The sequence below is a fragment of the Nelumbo nucifera genome, chromosome 5, assembly GCF_055504915.1.
Source record: "Nelumbo nucifera cultivar China Antique chromosome 5, China Antique-T2T, whole genome shotgun sequence".
NCBI classification, from domain to species: Eukaryota; Viridiplantae; Streptophyta; class Magnoliopsida; order Proteales; family Nelumbonaceae; genus Nelumbo; species Nelumbo nucifera.
Genome location: NC_142653.1, coordinates 79,776,065 through 79,797,391, shown reverse-complemented (window position 1 = coordinate 79,797,391; position 21,327 = coordinate 79,776,065).

The window sequence follows — 21,327 nt, the reverse complement described above, 5'->3', positions numbered from 1 at the left end:
TCCATCCAAGATACATCAAACCTTGCCAGTGACACTAAACCACTCTTAGACATCCATCTACCAAATCCCACCTCTAACCTCCTATCAAGCCTAGATTCCATTTTAGATCTCTTAGTTGGTAGAAACCTTCAAATATGAGATCTCAATATTCCAATTATTAAACAAAGATATATATGTATATATACAGTAAATCAACAAATAAATAAATAAAAGTAAAAACAAAAGGGGTTTGCTCAAGGAAAGTTGTTTCTTGCTTTGTCTTCATGATAGTGTTTGACGTTTCCTTTATATAGTTAAGAATTACACATTAGTGCTAATGTTCACCTTGGAACCCCATGTGGGCCCCACCTAATGGATGTAGGAAAGGAGTGCCTAACCTCTTCCCTCTTCCATCCAAGTCTTACCCAGACCATTTCAGTTGGTGCTTTGGGCTTTGGTGTCACTATTAAAAAAAAAATTAACATAATTCCTGAAGCTCCAATCACCTGCATTTCACTCGATTAATGGGTGGTGACTCTAAACCAGCCTAAGTGAGCCATTTTCTTATGCTTACATGCACCTTAAACCTATCACTATTTTATCCATCATCAAGCCTAGATTCTAGTTTCAACATTCCTCAATAGCCGAAACTACCAAATCCAAGATCTAGCCCCTTAATCCTAACTTGAGACCCATCAAACCTTATCAAATTTCTCCAGATGCCCTTAGATCCCCATCTGTTAGGTTTCAGCTCCATCTCTTTATCATTTGACCCGCCATCAAATAAAAGATTTCATTTCAACTATCCTAATTGGTGGAAAACTTCATACCAGAAATTCCCCATGACAACATGAGTATTGTCACGTCAAACACAATCTATGACCTTGAAAAATCCATACATACTTATTCATCAAATTTCGGCCCTAAAATCTCCATTTTACCCACATAAAAAAGATTTCGATTTAACTCCTCTTGTTAATTACAACTCTCAAAATCAAAGATTCACTACGTGGTACAACCCTCGACTTCCAAACCCTACCATTACCTTATTAAACATTCCAATCACTTATCCGTCAAATTCTAAAACCTAAAATCCCCATTTTACCCCTCCTATAGAAAAGATAATCCAATCACTCTTGTTAGTTGTGGCTCTTCAATCCAAAGATTATCTTTGTGGTACAAACCCCAAGACTTCCAAACCTTAACGTTACCTTTATTAACCTCTCGATTACCTGTTTGACCAACTTTAAACTCCAAAATCCCCATTTTACTCCTCATATAAAAGGAATTTGATTTGACCGCTTGGACAACCTAACCCCTTCCTGGACAACCTAGCATTGACCCCTTGGACAACTATAAATATATGTTATACATACACACACACACACACACATATATATATATATATATATACATATCAGACATTGATTTGTTTTTAGATGTATGATAGTTGTATAGCCCTCACTACATACTATCATGTCTTTCTTTTAAGATAATGACTTCACTTAATCCCAATTGAAATGATTGAAGGAATTTAGTTAGGGTTGGGTTGGGTTGATTTGAAATGATTATCAATGTCTGATAATCACTTCACTCATAAAAAACTATAGTCATTTCAAATCAGACATTGATTTGCATTAGGCCCAACCTGAAGTTAACTTTGGGTTGGGTTGGGTTGGGTTATGATTGAAGGAATTTAGTTAGGGTCAGGATAGATTGGGTTGAAGGTCAGGACAGGTTACGGTTAGGGTTGGGGGTTTAGAGCTTAGGATTGGGCTAGGGTTGGCCTCAACCTGAACTAACCCGCCTCGACTTGCAGCCCTAATCTCAACATGTTTTGAATCCCACCTTAATCCTAATATTCGATTCAAATACATACATCAAAATATCAAACTTAGGACTAGCATAGCATATTTGCATCCTAACTATTTATTTGTATTGGGTAAGATTTGTTACCAAAAAGTGTGGCCAAGGACATGCTGAGGTCGATATTGTGAATTGAAGTAGATGCCTCACAGAAGTAATAGTGGAACGAGGTGGAGGAGAAACAACACTAGTTGCTCCAACCGTTGTAGAGCCATTTTGCTGCATAAAAACCAAAACAGTTAGCAGTGGCTATAGGGAAAAGATCACTATCCATGGCAGAACCAACATCACCAGATCTAGAGAAGGATTCTTCAATAGTCAGACATGTAGACATCTAGAATTTGTCACCGAAATCACCATATGTTCTTGCAGGATCTGCTTCACCGAAACCACCATCACCAGGAGTGATGGATCTGAGTTCACCATCACTTCAGCAATGGAAGGACAAAATGGAACTCTTTATGAAAAAGGAGGTAATGGACTATTTACAGTCCATTAGTTTAGGAATAAAGCTGAAGCATCTAGCCTAATGGATCGAATCATGATCCAATCCAATCCAAATGGATTTTCAGATTGGACCAAATAATTGGATGCACTTGAAAATCGGATCGAATTCGTATCAGCCCCTTATCCGATCCGATCTGATATATAATTGTTCTAGCCATCGATTTTCAGGTCGATGGTTCGATCATCCGATTTGAACGAACGACACATTTTGCCAATAAAATTAAAAAATAAAAAACGTTATTCTCCCTCATATTTTTTATTGGTTTCTAAAATGTATTTACCAGGGTTTTCGAACCATTATTGACAGGAATGGTCAAACTGTTATTGACTTGAATTATTCTCCCTCATATTTTTTTATTGGTTTCGATAATGTATTTACCATGGTTTTCGAACTGTTATTGACCTGAATGGTCGGACTGTTCAGCCCGAGAACCGTCTAGGCAACCGGTTCTGTGATCCAATGACCCGTTGAATCAATCAATGATCCATTGACCCGGGCAGTCAACCCGTTGACCTGTTGAATGATTTTTGACCATTTTTTATTTTTAATTATTATTTTTTATTTTTTTAATTTTTATTATCAGAACACGCCGTCCATTTGAAGTGGACGGTCGAACCATCGACCCAATAATCGGTGGCCAAAATAATTTGAACCGTTTAATGATTTTTGACCATTTTTAAAATGTCAAGGTTTAACTTTTCTTGTTTCGTACAAGTTAGTTTTAATTCATTTGATATTATTCATGTCATGGAATATTAATTCCATTTTTAATTTATTCATTAAAAATATAAAACATTTTGACTACATATTTCTTATTTTGTTACATGAATATTAAATCTCAACTAAGGCAGCAATTTGGGCCGAGTTGGTCCGAACCTAACCCTAACCCAATTTGGGTTGGGTTAGGTCGGGTTGATGCTTGGGTTAGGGTTAGGGTTGAAATTTATGAACCCGACTTCATTTCGGGTTGGGTTAGCATTGACCCCTTGGACAACCTGACCCAACCCAATCTTGACTCTTTAGTATATGTCATATATAAATATATGTTATACATATATATATATATATATATATATATATACATTGATTTGTTTTTAGATGTATGATAGTTGTATAGCCCTCACTACACACTATCATGTCTTTCTTTCAAGATAATCACTTCACTTAATCCCAAATGAAATGATTTGAAATGATTGAAGGAATTTAGTTAGGGTTGGGTTGGGTTGATTTGAAATGATTATCAATGTCTGATAATCACTTCACTCATAATAAACTATAGTCATTTCAAATCAGACATTGATTTGTATTAGGCCCAACCCGAAGTTAACTTTGGGTTGGGTTGGGTTGGGTTATGATTGAAGGAATTTAGTTAGGGTTAGGATAGATCGGGTTGAAGGTCAGGTCAAGTTAGAGTTAGGGTTGGGGGTTTAGAGCTTTGGATTGGGCTATGGTTGGCCAACCTGAACTAAACCGCCCCGATTTGCAGCCCTAATCTCAACATGTTTTGAATCCCACCTTAATCCTAATATTCGATTCAAATGTATACATCAAAATATCAGACTTAGGACTAGCATATCAGATTTACATCATAACTGCTATTTGTATAGGGTAAGATTTGTTGACAAAAAGTGTGGCCAAGGACATGATGAGGTCGATATTGAGAATTGAAGTAGATGCCTCACAGAAGTAATAGTGGTACAAGGTGGAGCATAAACAACACTAGTTGCTCCAACTGTTGTAGAGCCATTTTGCTGCATAAAAACCAACACATCTATTAGTGGCTATAGGGAGTAGATCACCATCCATGGCAGCAGCAACATCACCAAATCTGGAGAAGGATACTTCAATAGTCAGACATGCAGACATCTAGAATTTGTTACCGAAACCACCATATGTTCTTGTAGGATCTGCTTCACCGAACCCACCATCACCAGCACAAACATCATCAACCATCACCAGGAGTGATGGATCTGAATTCAGCATTACTTCATTAATGGAAGGACAAATTGGAACTCTTTACGAAAAAGGAGGTAATGGACTACTTACAGTCCATTAGTTTAGGAATAAGGCTGAAGCATCTAGCCTAATGGATCGGCTCATGATCCAATCCAATCCAAATGGATTTTTGGATTGGACCAAATAATTGGATGCACTTGAAAATCGGATCGAATTCGAATCAGCCCCCTATCCGATCCGATCTGATATATATATATATCCGATAATGGAATTATTCTATCCGTCGATTTTTGGGTCGATGGTTCGATTATCCGATTTGAACGAATGGCCCATTTTGACAATAAAAATTAAAAAATAAAAAACGTTATTCTCCCTCATATTTTTTTATTGGTTTCTGTAATGTTTTTACCATGGTTTTCGAATTGTTAATGACCTGAATTGTCGGACTGTTATTGACCTGAATTATTCTCCCTCATATTTTTTATTGGCTTCTGAAATGTATTTACCATGGTTTTCAAACCGTTATTGACCCGAATGGTCGGACTGTTCGGTTTGAGAACCGTCCAGGCAACTGGTTCTGTTTTATCCCAAACTTGGTCCTAGGCCAAAAACCGTTGAATCAATCAATGATCCATTGACATGTGCAATCAACCCGTTGACCCGTTCAAAGATTTTTGACCATTTATTATTTTTAATTATTATTTTTATTTTTTTATTTTTATTATCAGAACAGGCCGTCCTTTTGAACCGAGCGGTCGAAGCATCAACCCAATAACCTGTGCCCAAAATGGTTTTGTTTCCAGGCCGTTTTTTAAAACCATGTTATGTACCCATATCCCACTATGATACACTCCCTCCCCATGACTTGTGATAGGTTCCCCTGAAGCTATTCCTAACACACAAGGATATCTAAGGAGGTCTGAACGATAAAAACCCCTATTTATTATAATAAAGTTGGTTTTCTAAGTAAAATTAAGTAAGTTAATGTTGTACTCTTGTTAAAATTCAAGGTTTAACTTTTCAAGTTTCGTACAAGTTAGTTTTAATTCATTTGATATTATTAATGATATGGAATATTAATTCCATTTTTAATTTATTCATTAAAAATATAAAACATTTTGACTACATATTCTTATTTTGTTACATGAATATTAAATTTCAACTAAGGCTGCAATTTGGGCCGGGTTGGCCCGAACCTAACCCTAACCCAACCCGATAAGGTTGGGTTGGGTTAGGTTGGGTTGATGCTCGGGTTAGGGTTAGGGTTGAAATTTATGAACCCGACTTCATTTCAGGTTGGGTTAGCGTTGACCCCTTGGACAACCCGACTCAACCCAATCCTGAATCTTTAGTATATGTCATATATAAATTTATGTTGTATATATATATATATATTTATATATATCAAACATTGATTTGTTTTTAGATGTACGATAGTTGTATAGCCCTCACTACATACTATCATGTCTTTCTTTTAAGATAATCACTTCACTTAATCCCAAATGAAATGATTTAAAATGATTGAAGTAATTTAGTTAGGGTTGGGTTGGGTTGATTTGAAATGATTATCAATGTCTGATAATCATTTCACTCATAATAAACTTTAGTCATTTCAACTCAGACATTGATTTGTATTAGGCCCAACCTGAAATTAACTTTGAGTTGGGTTGGGTTGGGTTATGATTGAAGGAATTTAGTTAGGGTTAGGATAGATCGGGTTGAAGGTCAGGTTAGGTTAGGGTTAGGATTGGTGGTTTAGAGCTTAGGATTGGGCTAGGGTTGGCCTCAACCTGAACTAACCCGCCCCGACTTGCAGCCCTAATCTCATCATGTTTTGAATCCCACCTTAATCCTAATATTCGATTGAAATGTATACATCAAAATATCAGACTTAAGACTAGCATATCAGATATTCATCCTAACTGTTTATTTGTATAGGGTAAGATTTGTAGCCAATAAGTGTGGCCAAGGACATGATGAGGTCGATATTAAGAATTGAAGTAGATGCTTCACAGAAGTAATAGTGGTACGAGGTGGAGCAGAAACAACACAAGTTGCTCTAATTGTTGTAGAGCAATTTTGCTGCATAAAAACCAACACAACTAGTAGTGGCTATAGGGAGAAAGTCACCATCCATGGTAGCACCTACATCACCAGATCTAGAGAAGGATGCTTCAATAGTCAGACATGTAGACATCTAGAATTTGTCAATGAAACCACCATATGTTCTTGTAGGATTTGCTTCACCAAAACCACCATCACCAACACAAACATCATCAACCATCACCAGGAGTGATCGATCTGAATTCAGCATCACTTCAGCAATGGAAGGACAAAATAGAACTCTTTATGAAAAAGGAGGTAATGGACTACTTACAGTCGATTAATTTATGAATAAAGTTGAAGCATCTAGTATATATATATATAATTATAAACAACCCAAAAATTGGATTGTTCTAGCCATCGGTTTTCGGGTCGATGGTTCGATTATCTGATTTGAACGAACAACCCATTTTGACAATAAAAATTAAAAAATAAAAAACGGCCAAAAACCATTGAACAGGTCGATTGGTTGACGGTTCGGCCGCTCAGGTCAACGGGTCATTGACCGATTCAACAGTTTTTGGCTAGGGACCGGGTTTTCGGTAAAACAGAATCAATTTCCATGACGGTTGTCAAGCTGAACGATTCGACCGTCTGTGTCAATGACAGTTCGAAAACCATTATATATATGTATGTATGTGTATATACAATATTTATATTTTTATGAAAATACATGTATACATATGATGAAAATAGTTAAAGAAAATACTTGTATTTTTCTTTATATAAACTATTATTTTTATAATTTTTAAGAAATTAAATCAGATTGGATCATATTCGGATATCCGACATTATTAACAGATTCTAATTTGAATCTATGTTTGTGAGATACATGATCTACAGATTGGATCAATTGTTTGTAGTGTTGGATCAAATTTGAGTATACCTAACCGAATCCGATCCGATCCTTTTGCATCCCAACTAACCATATCCACGAGCATCACACAAAAACCTACCCATCATTCACTAGTTGCTTGCCAACATTATGTAGTTAGAAAGTCCTAGGGAGCATTTAAGCAAGTTTAGGATGCCTTAAGCCTTTACTCTATTGACAGAGATCTTAAAATTCAAGGAGTTTTCGAAAATTCTCACCACATTGGTGTACACTTGGTTTGTCAATATTGCACCCAATAGCATCCAGTGTTGGGACAATTAAATTGAAAAGTTCCTAACAAAATGGTTTATAGTGGAGAAAAGATTGATAGTGGCATATATGAGTTGTGTTAGATAGCATAATTCAGAAAACTTGGGGGTGTATTATTTGTGTTGAGATTTAGAAAGGAGTCTTAGCAAGTGCATGAGGAACATGTAAAGGAGAAAGACTCCATTGATGAGTGCATTTGCAGTATGCATCCCAGTTACCACATCTAGTTGAAGAATTTGCACATTCAGGATTTCTCAATGTTTTGGGAGTGTATTAAGTGCACTAATTGCTTAGTGAAGAGGCCTTTGGAGCAATAGGGGTGGGGGCAGAGGATGAACGCTTTTGCTATAGGCTCCTGGAGAGGGAGCTTTTTACAAGGTGGACATCACAATGTATTACGACATCAAGACCACGTGCCAACCTGACTCGGAGTGGTGATTGTTCCATTAAAAGTCAACCCATTACAGCCTTCGGTATCATCCAGCTGAAATCAAGAAGGCCTCGATCCAATCTTGGCCATTTGGCATTCCATGCTGCTTGGCCAGAATCTCAACAAACCAGTTTGCGAAAGAGCCATGGTCTATCCCCTTTGTACACACTGCTAAGTTGCTACCAAACCAGATAGCCTTAGCAAAATCACATTTAAGTAGAACATGAACTACTGATTCCTCCTCCTCTCCACATTGAGGACACAGAGTTGAAAGCTTAATGGGCCTAAAGCCCATTTCGAACAGGGTTAATTGTATTAATTAAATAGTGGCGAATCTAGGTATGCATCAACAGATAAGAATAAGAGGATAACTCTTATCCATTTAAAGAGTCCAGATCCAAATAGAGATTTGGATTAGGAAACTCCTAATTTGATTTGGAAAATCTTATCTTGATTTTCAGATAAGATAAGAAGTTGTCCTTATCATTTAAAGAGTTTTGATCCAAATAAGATTTAGATCAAGAAACTCCTAATCAGATTAGGAGGTCATATCTTTGAGACTATAAATAAAAAGCAGGGCGGATTTGAAAAATATACAACACAAAAGACAACTCAGTTTGACTGTTTCAGCCTTCAGTTTATTTTCTCCCTTTTTTTTCCATCCTACCCTGTTCGACCACCATTTCTTGGAAGTGATCAAGATTAGATCTTGATATTGTTTATTGGTAGAAGAAACAATTCTAAACCTGTGCTCACTACGCCATTCGATTCTTGCTGAAGAATCAGAAGTTCTTGGTGAAGAACTACCTGTTGATCCTGCCTCATCGTAAGCTGTGTCATATTTAGTGGAGGGAGGATTTGGTACACTCTTTGGGTGTGAACACTTGCACTGGGAGGAGCATTTTTGCGTGGATTCCATATCAGGTATATCTCTACCTAATCTTGGTTTCAAATTTGGTATGGTTTGGTTAAAGAACGAACCTTGAAAATGTAGCTTTCTAAATTGGGAATATGATTCCCGGATGGGAGTAAAAAAATTTTTGAAATTTCGCCCAACCTTCCTGTAAGGTTCGGCCATCTATATGATGGATCTCCCATCCCTTCAAAATTGTCAGTGTTTTGGATCATATGCCGACATGATCCCAGATCCTCTTCCTCAGGATTACTAAGTCTCTCTCCCCAAATGCCATATGTCCCTATTTGTTCAAAGCAAGTCAGATCCTAACTGTAGCCACCTCCTCGCTGGCTTGTTGCTGGGCTCCCACTGTAATTCCGATCAGGAGGATTCCGGGAGACTATCGCCGGAGTGTCACTCATTGTGTGGCCACCATGGGCATCTTCAAACAGCATTTGTATGTTTGCTCTTCGGGTTGAATTCCGGTGAAACTCTGCTCTCAACCAAGTGTCATGCTGTCTGGGGTTGTAATCCTTCGTTAGAAGTGTTCTCCGATCCTGTTCCACATCCTCATCATCCTCCCCCCCTTTTTGCTCATTCAAGATATTTCTTCCTGTAGAATAGAACATTCGATCATGCTCTATTCTGCCACCCTTGTAACAAAAGATAGGTAACCTCTCATAGCGGAACTCCACCCATAAAGGGTTTAGTTTTCTCCTCTTTAGAGGGTAGCGGGGTTTTGAAGGTTGTAGGATCTCCATGCGAACCCGAACTCTCATGTAGCCTTTCAAAGTTTCCGTCTGTGCTAGTTTAACAACTCTAATCACTTCACCAATAATCCCTCCAAACTTTCGTGCCATAGTCTCTGTTATCTGAGGTATGGGTAGACCATACAACTGAACCCAAAACTCTCCCAGAGAAGTGGAACCTCCTTTAAACTTAAGCCCGGTACATATTCCTGGTATATGATCAGTTTTTTCATGAACATCCATTGTCCACGATCATGGAATCTACGATGTTCCACCTCCTTGTTGAAGAAAATAAGGAAACCGCCATCTGTTGCATCACTAACAGTCATTCCTGGTCTATCTCAAGTCTGCATAAGCATATCTCGGAGCCCCTTAATATTCACAGCCTTCCTTGAGAGAACTAAACACACTAAAGCAAAACTTGTCGTCGCTCCAGGATACCTTCGTCCCTCTGCTCCATAATAAAAGCGTAGACGAGCAAAAGACCACAAGAACAAACCAGCAGCCCAGTAACAGATTATACTGAAGAAAGGCAAACCTGACAAAACATACTTGCACTTAAACAACAAATACAAGGGATAGAAGTACGAGTCTGCAATATCTTGCAAGAGAAAAGATAAAAGTTCACCATTTGGAACCACTATGTTCAAATCATCAAGATGGACGACAAAGCTTATGAAGGGATAGAAGTAGCATATTTGCTTGATTAACTAGCATGTTTTCATCAACAATAATAGTAAATCCTCCCTAGCAACAAAGCCACCACACCAATATCAATAGCTATCCTCCAGGCTAGGTGGTGAGGTCCCATCCCCACTCACAGAAGGGGGGGGCAAAGCCAAAAAGTATTAAACTCCAAGATGTCTCGGAGATAATTATGGTTGCCTGGCTTGTTATTTGCCAGTGAGTATGTTCGAAGAATTTGTCTAGTCATGGTTTTCAAAACCGGACCAGACCAGACGGTCGGACCAGAAAACTGGTAACGGTCAGGAGATTGGTTCTGTTTTACCCCAGAACTGTTATTTCCCTCAAAACTATTGATTTGGTCAGCAAACCGCTGACCCAGGCAGTTGAACCGTTCAATGATTTGGCTGGTTTTTATTTTTCTTTTAATTTTTTTATTTTTTGTCAGAACGGACCATCCGTTCAATTCGAATGATCAGACCGTTCGACCCGAGAACCAGACCCCTGACCGGTTCATTGTTCGGGTCGATTTTAAAAACCTTGTGTCTGCTCACTAGTCCATTGTTACTACATCTTCAATGAATAGTCTTATACCTCATGTACTATATTTGTTCAATCCCATCCCCAAAGACCTAGAATTGCACATTGGCCACACATTGCACAAAAGATCTAGTAGCTCTGGGGGTGTTCTAGCTCGATGGTAAATCCCATGATACAAAACTCTCATTGGCCACCTCATGACCATACTCATACAAAACTTACATTGCCCAACATTGCCTCGTACTCTTGTAAATGACAAGGAATGCCAATTGTACTTAGCATTATTCCCTATACACAACATATTCTACTTCTGTATTAAGTAATGACTTTTGATCGATACTAGTAGTGGCAATGCATACCACACTTCTAACTTTCCAACTACTAATACTTCATGCATAGATGACATACGTACTTAGAGCCTTGTTCATATTTTTACTAACAAAGTATAATAACTCATACTTAAAAACTTTTTTCCCTTTTGCATGTACACAAGTTTACTTAGAATTTTTATCATCTGATTTAATGCACCTCATGTAACTCTACTTGGAAAATACTTATTGAGAGCAATTGTGTATACAACAAAAAAACTTAGTCCACATAAACTTAGTCCTCGGATGTTAAAGGCCGAAAATAATGTTTACTTAAACACATGTCTTAGTTGTCAAGGGTAGGTAGGTTACTACTCATTTTTCATGACTTTAGAACCTTACATAATTTTATTCGGAAAGTCCAAATTTTGTTACCTTAGGCTTCCAAAGTGTGATTAAATAATTTTTATGTCCAATAATCGGTGGCCAAAATGGTTTGAACCGTTTAATGTATTTTTACCATTTTTTATTTTTAATTATTATTTTTTAATTTTTAAATCTTATTATCAGAATAGGTCGTCCATTTGAACCGGACGGTCGAACCATCGACCCAATAATCGGTGGCCAAAATAGTTTTGTTTCCGGGCCATTTTTTAAAACCATGTTATTTACCCATATCCCACTATGGTACACCCCCTCCCCATGACTTGTGATAGGTTCCCCCAGAAGTTATTCCAAACACACAAGGATATCTAAGGGGGACTGAACGATAAAAACCCCTATTTATTATAATAAAGTAGGTTTTCTAAGTAAAATAAAGTAAGTTAATGATGTACTATTGTTAAAATGTCAAGGTTTAAGTTTTCCTGTTTCGTACAAGTTGGTTTTAATTCATTTGATATTATTCATTATATGAAATATTAAATCCATTTTTAATTTATTCATTAAAAATATAAAACATTTTGACTACATAATTATTATTTTGTTACATGAATATTAAATCTCAACTAAGGCTGCAATTTGGGCCGAGTAGGCCCGAACCTAACCCTAGCCCAACCCGAAAAGGTTGGTTTGGGTTAGGTCGGGTTAATGCTTGGGTTAGGGTTAGAGTTGAAATTTATGAACCCAACTTCATTTCGGGTTGGGTTAGCATTGACCCCTTGGACAACCTAAACCAACCCGATCCTGACTCTTTAGTTTATGTCATATATAAATATATGTTATACATACACACACACACACACACACATATATATATATATATATATATATATCAGACATTGATTTGTTTTTAGATGTATGATAGTTGTATAGCCTTCACTACATACCATCATGTCTTTCTTTTAAGATAATCACTTCACTTAATCCCAAATGAAATGATTTGAAATGATTGAAGGAATTTAGTTAGGGTTGGGTTGGGTTGATTTGAAATGATTTGAAATGATTATCAATGTCTGATAATCACTTCACTTATAATAAACTATAGTCTTTTCAAATCAGACATTGATTTGTATTAGGCCCAACCCGAAGTTTACTTTGGGTTGGGTTGGGTTGGGTTATGATTGACGGAATTTAGTTAGGGTTAGGATAGATCGGGTTGAAGGTCAGGTCAGGTTAGAGTTAGGGTTGGGGGTTTAGAGCTTAGGATTGGGCTAGGGTTGGCCTCAACCTGAACTAACCCACCCCGACTTGCAGCCCTAATCTCAACATGTTTTGAATCCCACCTTAATCCTAATATTCGATTCAAATGTATACATCAAAATATCAGAGTTAGGACTAGCATATCAGATTTGCACCCTAACTGTTTATTTGTATAGGGTAAGATTTGTTGCCAATAAGTGTGGCCAAGGACATGCTGAGGTCGATATTGAGAATTGAAGTAGATGCCTCACAGAAGTAATAGTGGTAAGAGGTGGAGCAGAAACAACACTAGTTGCTCCAATTGTTGTAGAGCCATTTTGTTGCATAAAAACCAGCACATCTAACAGTGGCTATAGGGAGAAGATCACCATCCATGGCAGCACCAACATCACCAGATCTAGAGAAGGATGCTTCAATAGTCAGACATGTAGACATCTAGAAATTGTTACCGAAACCACCATATGTTCTTGTAGGATCTGCTTCACCGAAACCACCATCACCAGCACAAACATCATGAACCTTCACCAGGAGTGATGGATCTGAATTCAGCATTACTTCATTAATGGAAGGACAAAATGGAACTCTTTATGAAAAAGGAGGTAATGGACTACTTACAGTCCATTAATTTAGGAATAAAGCTGAAGCATCTAGCCTAATGGATCGGCTCATGATCCAATCCAATCCAAATGGATTTTCGGATTGGACCAAATAATAGGATGCACTTGAAAATCGGATCGAATTCGAATCAGCCCCCTATCCGATCCGATATGATATGATATATATATATATATAAACAACCCCAAAATGGAATTATTCTAGCCATCGATTTTTGGGTCGATGGTTCGATTATCCGATTTGAACGAATGGCCCATTTTGACAATAAAAATTAAAAAATAAAAAATGTTATTCTCCCTAATATTTTTTTATTGGTTTCTGAAATGTTTTTACCATGGTTTTCGAACCGTTATTTACTAGAATTGTCGGACTGTTATTGGCCTGAATTATTCTCCCTCATATTTTTTTATTGGTTTCTGAAATGTATTTACCATGGTTTTCGAACCGTTATTGACTTGAATGGTCGGACTGTTCGGCCCGTGAACCATCCAGGCAACTAGTTTTGTTTTATCCCAAACTTGGTCCTTGGTCAAAAACCGTTGAATCAATCAATGATCCATTGAATTGGGCAGTCAACCCATTGACCTGTTCAATGATTTTTGACCATTTTTTATTATTAATTATTATTTTTTAATTTTTTAATTTTATTATCAGAACATGCCTTTCTTTTGAACCGGGCGGTTGAAGCATCAACCCAATAACCTGTGGCCAAAATGGTTCTATTTCCTGGCCATTTTTTAAAACCATGTTATGTACCCATATCCCACTATGGTACACTCCCTCCCCATGACTTGTGATAGGTTCCCCCTCAAGCTATTCCTAACACACAAGGATATCTAAGGAGGACTGAACGATAAAAACCCCTATTTATTATAATAAAGTAGGTTTTCTAAGTAAAATAAAGTAAGTTAATGTTGTACTCTTGTTAAAATGTCAAGGTTTAACTTTTCAAGTTTCGTACAAGTTAGTTTTAATTCATTTGATATTATTCATGATATGGAATATTAATTCCATATTTTAATTTATTCATTAGAAATATAAAACATTTTGACTACATATTTTTTATTTTGTTACATGAATATTAAATCTCAACTAAGGCTGCAATTTGGGTCGGGTTGGCCCGAACCTAACCCTAACCCAACCCGATAAGGTTGGGTTGATGCTCGGGCTAGGGTTAGGGTTGAAATTTATGAACCCGACTTCATTTCAGATTGGGTTAGCGTTGACCCCTTGGACAACCCGACCCAATCCAATCCTGACTCTTTAGTTTATGTCATATATAAAATTATGTTATATATATATATATATATATATCAAACATTGAATTGTTTTTAGATGTACGATAGTTGTATAGCCCTCGCTACATACTATCATGTCTTTCTTTTAAGATAATCACTTCACTTAATCCCAAATGAAATGATTTGAAATGATTGAAGTAATTTAGTTAAGGTCGGGTTGGGTTGATTTGAAATGATTATCAATGCACTCATAATAAAGTATAGTCATTTCAACTTAGACATTGATTTGTATTAGGCCCAACCCGAAGTTAACTTTGGGTTGGGTTATGATTGAAGGAATTTAGTTAGGGTTAGGATAGATTGGGTTGAAGGTCATGTTAGGTTAGGGTTAGGATTGGGGGTTTAGAGCTTAGGATTGGGCTAGGGTTGGCCTCAACCTGAACTAACCCACCCTGACTTGCAGCCCTAATCTCAACATGTTTTGAATCCCACCTTAATCCTAATATTCGATTCAAATGTATACATCAGAATATCAGAGTTAGGACTACCATATCAGATTTGCATCCTAACTGTTTATTTGTATAGGGTAAGATTTGTTGCCAATAAGTGTGACCAAGGACATGATGAGGTCGATATTGAGAATTGATGTAGTTGCCTCACAGAAGTAATAGTGGTACGAGGTGGAGCAGAAACAACACTAGTTGCTCTAACTGTTGTAGAGCCATTTTGCTGCATAAAAACCAGAACAACTAGTAGTGGCAATAGGGAGAAGGTCACCATCGATGGCAGCACCAACATCACCAGATCTAGAGAAGGATGCTTCAATAGTCAGACATGTAGACATCTAGAATTTGTCACTGAAACCACAAAATGGATTTTCGGATCATGATCCATTCCAATCCAAATGGATGTTCGGATTGGATCGAATAATTGGATACACTTGAAAATCGGATCGAATTCGAATCAGCCCCCTATCCTCCGATTCGATCTCATATATATATAAACAACCCGAAAATGGAATTGTTCTAGCCATCAGTTTTCGGGTAGATGGTTCGATTTTCCGATTTGAACAAACAACCCATTTTGACAATAAAAATTAAAAAATTAAAAACGGCCAAAAACCATTGAACATGTCGATGGGTTGACGGTTCAACCGCTCAGGTCAATGGGTCATTGACCGATTCAATAGTTTTTGGCTAGGGACAGGGTTTTGGGTAAAACATAATCAATTTCCTAGACGGTTCTCGAGCCGAACGGTCTGACCGTCTGTGTCAACGGTAGTTCGAAAACCATTATATATATGTATGTATGTATATATATTATTTATGTTTTTATGAAAATACAAGTATACATATGATTAAAATAGTTAAAGCAAATACTTGTATTTTTTCTTTATATAAACTATTATTTTTATAATTTTTAAGAAATTAAATCAGATTGGATCAAATTCGGATATCTGACATTATTAATGGATTCTAATTTGAATCTATGATTGTGAGATCCAGGATCTGCATATTGGATCAACTGTTTGTAGTGTTGGATCAAATTTGAGTATACCTATCCAAATCCGATTGCATCCCTACTAACTGTATCCATGAGCATCAAACAAAAACCTACCCATCATTCACTAGTCGCTTGCCAACATTATGTCGTTAGAGCGTGCTAGGGAGCATTTAAGCAAGTTTCGGATGCCTTAAGCCTTTACTCTATTGACAGAGATCTTAAAATTCAAGGAGTTTTCGAAAATTCTCACCACATTGGTGTACACTTGGTTTGTCAATATTGCACCCAATAGCATCCAGTGTTGGGACAATTAAATTGAAAAGTTCCTAACAAAATGGTTTATAGTGGAGAAAAGATTGATAGTGGCATATATGAGTTGTGTTAGATAGCATAATTCAGAAAACTTGGGGGTGTATTATTTGTGTTGAGATTTAGAAAGGAGTCTTAGCAAGTGCATGAGGAACATGTAAAGGAGAAAGACTCCATTGATGAGTGCATTTGCAGTATGCATCCCAGTTACCACATCTAGTTGAAGAATTTGCACATTCAGGATTTCTCAATGTTTTGGGAGTGTATTAAGTGCACTAATTGCTTAGTGAAGAGGCCTTTGGAGCAATAGGGGTGGGGGCAGAGGATGAACGCTTTTGCTATAGGCTCCTGGAGAGGGAGCTTTTTACAAGGTGGACATCACAATGTATTACGACATCAAGACCACGTGCCAACCTGACTCGGAGTGGTGATTGTTCCATTAAAAGTCAACCCATTACAGCCTTCGGTATCATCCAGCTGAAATCAAGAAGGCCTCGATCCAATCTTGGCCATTTGGCATTCCATGCTGCTTGGCCAGAATCTCAACAAACCAGTTTGCGAAAGAGCCATGGTCTATCCCCTTTGTACACACTGCTAAGTTGCTATCAAACTAGATAGCCTTAGTAAAATCACATTTAAGTAGAACATGAACTACCGATTCCTCCTCCTCTTCACATTGAGGACACAGAGCAGAAAGCTTAATGGGCCTAAAGCCCATTTCGAACTGGGTTAATTGGATTAATTAAATAGGTGCGAATCTAGGTATGGATCAGCAGATAAGAATAAGAGGATAACTCTTATCCAGTTAAAGAGTCCAGATCCAAATAGAGATTTGGATCAGGAAACTCCTAATTTGATTAGGAAAAGCTTATCTTGATTTGCAGATAGGATAAGAGGTTATCCTTATCACTTAAAGAGTTCAGATCCAAATAAAGATTTGGATCAAGAAACTCCTAATCAGATTAGGAGGTCATTTCTTTAAAGTTATAAATAAAGAGCAGGGCGGATTTGAAAAATATACAACACAGAAGACAACTCAGTTTGACTGTTTCAGCCTTCAGTTTTTTTTCTCCCTTCTTTTTCCGTCCTACCCTGTTCGATCTCCATTTCTTGGAAGAGATCAAGATTAGATCTTGATATTGTTTATTGCTAGAAGAAACAATTCTAAACCCGTGCTCACTACCCCATTCGATTCTTGCTGAAGAATCAGAAGTTCTTAGTGAAGAACTACTTGTTGATCCTGCCTCATCGTCAGCCGTGTCATTTTCAGTGGAGAGAGGATTTGGTACACTCTTTAGGTGTGAAAAACTGCATTGCAGGAGTATTTTTGCGTGGATTCTATATCAGGTATACCTCTACCAAATCTTGGTTTCAGATTTGGTTGGTTTGGTTACAAGAACGAACCTTGAAAATGCAGCTTTCTAAATTGGGAATACGATTCCCAAATGGGAGTAAAGAAAATTTTTGAAATTTCGCCCAACCTTCCTGTAGGGTTTGGTCATCTATATGATGGATCTCCAATCCCTTCAAAATTTTTAGTGTTTTGGATCATATGCCGACATGATCCCGGATCCTCTTCCTCGGGATTACTAAGTCTCTCTCCCCAGATGCCATATGTCCCTATTTGTTCAGAGCAAGTCAGATCCTGACTGTAGCCACCTCCTCGCTGGCTTGTTGCTAGGCTCCCACTGTAATTCTGATCAGGAGGATTCCGGGAGACTATCGCCGGAGTGTCACTCATTGTGTGGCCACCATGGGCATCTTCAAACAGCATTTGTATGTTTGCTCTTCGGGTTGAATTCCGGTGAAACTCTGCTCTCAACCAAGTGTCGTGCTGTCTGGGGTTCTAATCCTTTGTTAGAAGTGTTCTCCGATCCTGTTCCACATCCTCATCATCCTCCACCCCTTTTTGCTCATTCAAGGTATTTCTTCCTATAGAATAGAACCTTCGATCATGCCCTATTCTGCCATCCTTGTAACAAAAGATAGGTAACCTCTCATAGCGGAACTCCACCCATAAAGGGTTTAGTTTTCTCCTCTTTAGAGGGTAGCTGGGTTTTGAAGGTTGTAGGATCTCCATGCGAACCCGAACTCTCATGTAGCCTTTCAAAGTTTCCGTCTGTGCTAGTTTAACAACTCTAATCACTTCACCAATAATCCCTCCAAACTTTCGTGCCATAGTCTCTGTCATCTGAGGTATGGGTAGACCATGCAACTGAACCCAAAACTCTCCCAGAGAAGTGGAACCTCCTTTAAACTTAAGCCCGGTACATATTCCTGATATATGGTCAGGTTTTTCATGAACATCCATGGTCCACGATCATGGAATCTACGATGTTCCACCTCCTTGTCGAAGAAAATAAGGAAACGGCCATCCACTGCATCACTAACAGTCATTCCTGGTCTATCCCAAGTCTGCATAAGCATATCTCAGAGCCCCTTAATATTCACAGCCTTCCTTGAGAGAACTGAACACACTAAAGCAAAACTTGTCGTCCCTCCAGGTTACCTTCGTCCTTCTACTCCATAATAAAAGCGAAGACGAGCAAAAGACCACAAGAACAAACCGGCAGCCCAGTAACAGATTATACTGAAGAAAGGCAAACCTCTAAACAAGAAGAGAAAACATACACTTAAACAACAAGTACAAGGGATAGAAGTACGAGTCTGCAATATCTTGCAAGAGAAAAGATAAAAGTTCACCATTTGGAACCACTATGTTCAAATCATCAAGATGGACGACAAAGCTTATGAAGGGATAGAAGTAGCATATTTGCTTGATTAACTAGCATGTTTTCATCAACAATAATAGTAAATCCTCCCTAGCAACAAAGCCACCACACCAATATCAATAGCTATCCTCCAGGCTAGGTGGTGAGGTCCCATCCCCACTCACAGAAGGGGGGGCAAAGCCAAAAATTATTAAACTCCAAGATGTCTCGGAGATAATTATGGTTGTCTGGCTTGTTATTTGCCAATGAGTATGTTCGAAGAATTTGTCTAGTCATGGTTTTCAAAACCGGACCAGACCGGACGGTCGGACCAGAAAACTGGTAACGGTCAGGAGATTGGTTCTGTTTTACCCCAGAACTGTTATTTCCCTCAAAACCATTGATTTGGTCAGTAAACCGCTGACCCAGGCAGTTGAACCATTCAACGGTTTGGTTGGTTTTTATTTTTCTTTTTAATTTTTTTATTTTTTGTCAGTGCAGGCCATCCGTTCAATTCGAATGATCAGACCATTCGACCCGGAAACCAGACTCCTGACCAGTTCATTGTTCGGGTCGGTTTTAAAAACCTTGTGTCTACTCACTAGTCCATTGTTGCTACATCTTCAATGAAAAGTCTTATACCTCATGTACTATATTTGTTCAATCCCATCCCCAAAGACCTAGAATTGCACATTGGCCACACATTGCACAAAAGATCTAGTAGTTCTGGGGGTGTTCTAGCTCGATGGTAAATCCCATGATACAAAACTCTCATTGGCCACCTCATGACCATACTTATACAAAACTTACATTGCCCAACATTGCCTCGTACTCTTGTAAATGACAGGGAATGCCAATTACAGGGAATGCCAATTGTACTTAGCATTTTCCCTATACACAACATATTCTACTTCTGTATTAAGTAATGACTTTTGATCGATACTAGTAGTGGCAATGCATACCACACTTCTAACTTTCCAACTACTAATACTTCATGCATAGATGACATACGTACTTAGAGCCTTGTTCATATTTTTACTAACAAAGTATAATAACTCATACTTAAAAACTTTTTTTCCTTTTGCATGTACACAAGTTTACTTAGAATTTTTATCATCTGATTTAATGCACCTCATGTAACTCTACTTGAATACTTATTGAGAGCAATTGTGTATACAACAAAAAAAACTTAGTCCACATTTACTTTGTCTTCGGAGGCAGAAAATAATGTTTACTTAAACACATGTCTTAGTTGTCAAGGGTAGTTTACTACTCATTTTTCATGACTTTAGAACCTTACATAATTTTATTCCGATTGGTTATGTTTGAGCCCATAGCGTACATCTCATGCTTATGATTTACATCAAAGTCCTAAATATCACACAACATAGACTAGTTGAACTTGAATGCTCTCCTTTCTTCAACTTTTGGAAGTCAATTTCCTCTTTGGAGAGGTTAAACAATATTGACACCTACCCAACACTTCATCCATGCTTTTGCTTCATCTATCATCCATTAATCATTTTTAGCCCATTAATCATTTTTAGCTCAATGGATATGATTGCACACTTATCACAAATTATTCATACTCCCAGTGGATTCAATTACACACTTAGTACAAATCATTCATACTCTCATTGAGTTTGTTTTCGTCAAAACAAATAGGGCCAACATTTTCCCCCTTTTTTATGATGACAAACCATTGATAGAAAAATGATAATAAATAAGAACAATTAGAGAGTACTTCCCTTGTCAATATGCTACCCAAAATAGTGATGCACAATAAGCACAACCAATAATAGCTTCTCTGAGTGAAGTATTTTGGCACAATATTTAAAGCTTCCTATGAAACATGTAAGGAATTCATACTTCTTCCTCCCTATGATTGAGGAGATTTTATCTCTCAACTCTACCCCTATCTTCTTGAGGAGGATGCCTCTTTTTTTCTTTTCTTTTTTTTTACCTCAAAACAATATAGCATGCTTAAATATCATTTTTCAAATCAACCACCAAATTCTCTCCTTTTTGGTATCAGTAAAAAGGAAAGGAAACATGGGGAAAATAAATTATCAAAACACATAAAGTGTAGATTACTAGTAGAGCACACAAAAGCTAGCTATGTTTCAAACATTCCCAATTCCCTTCTGA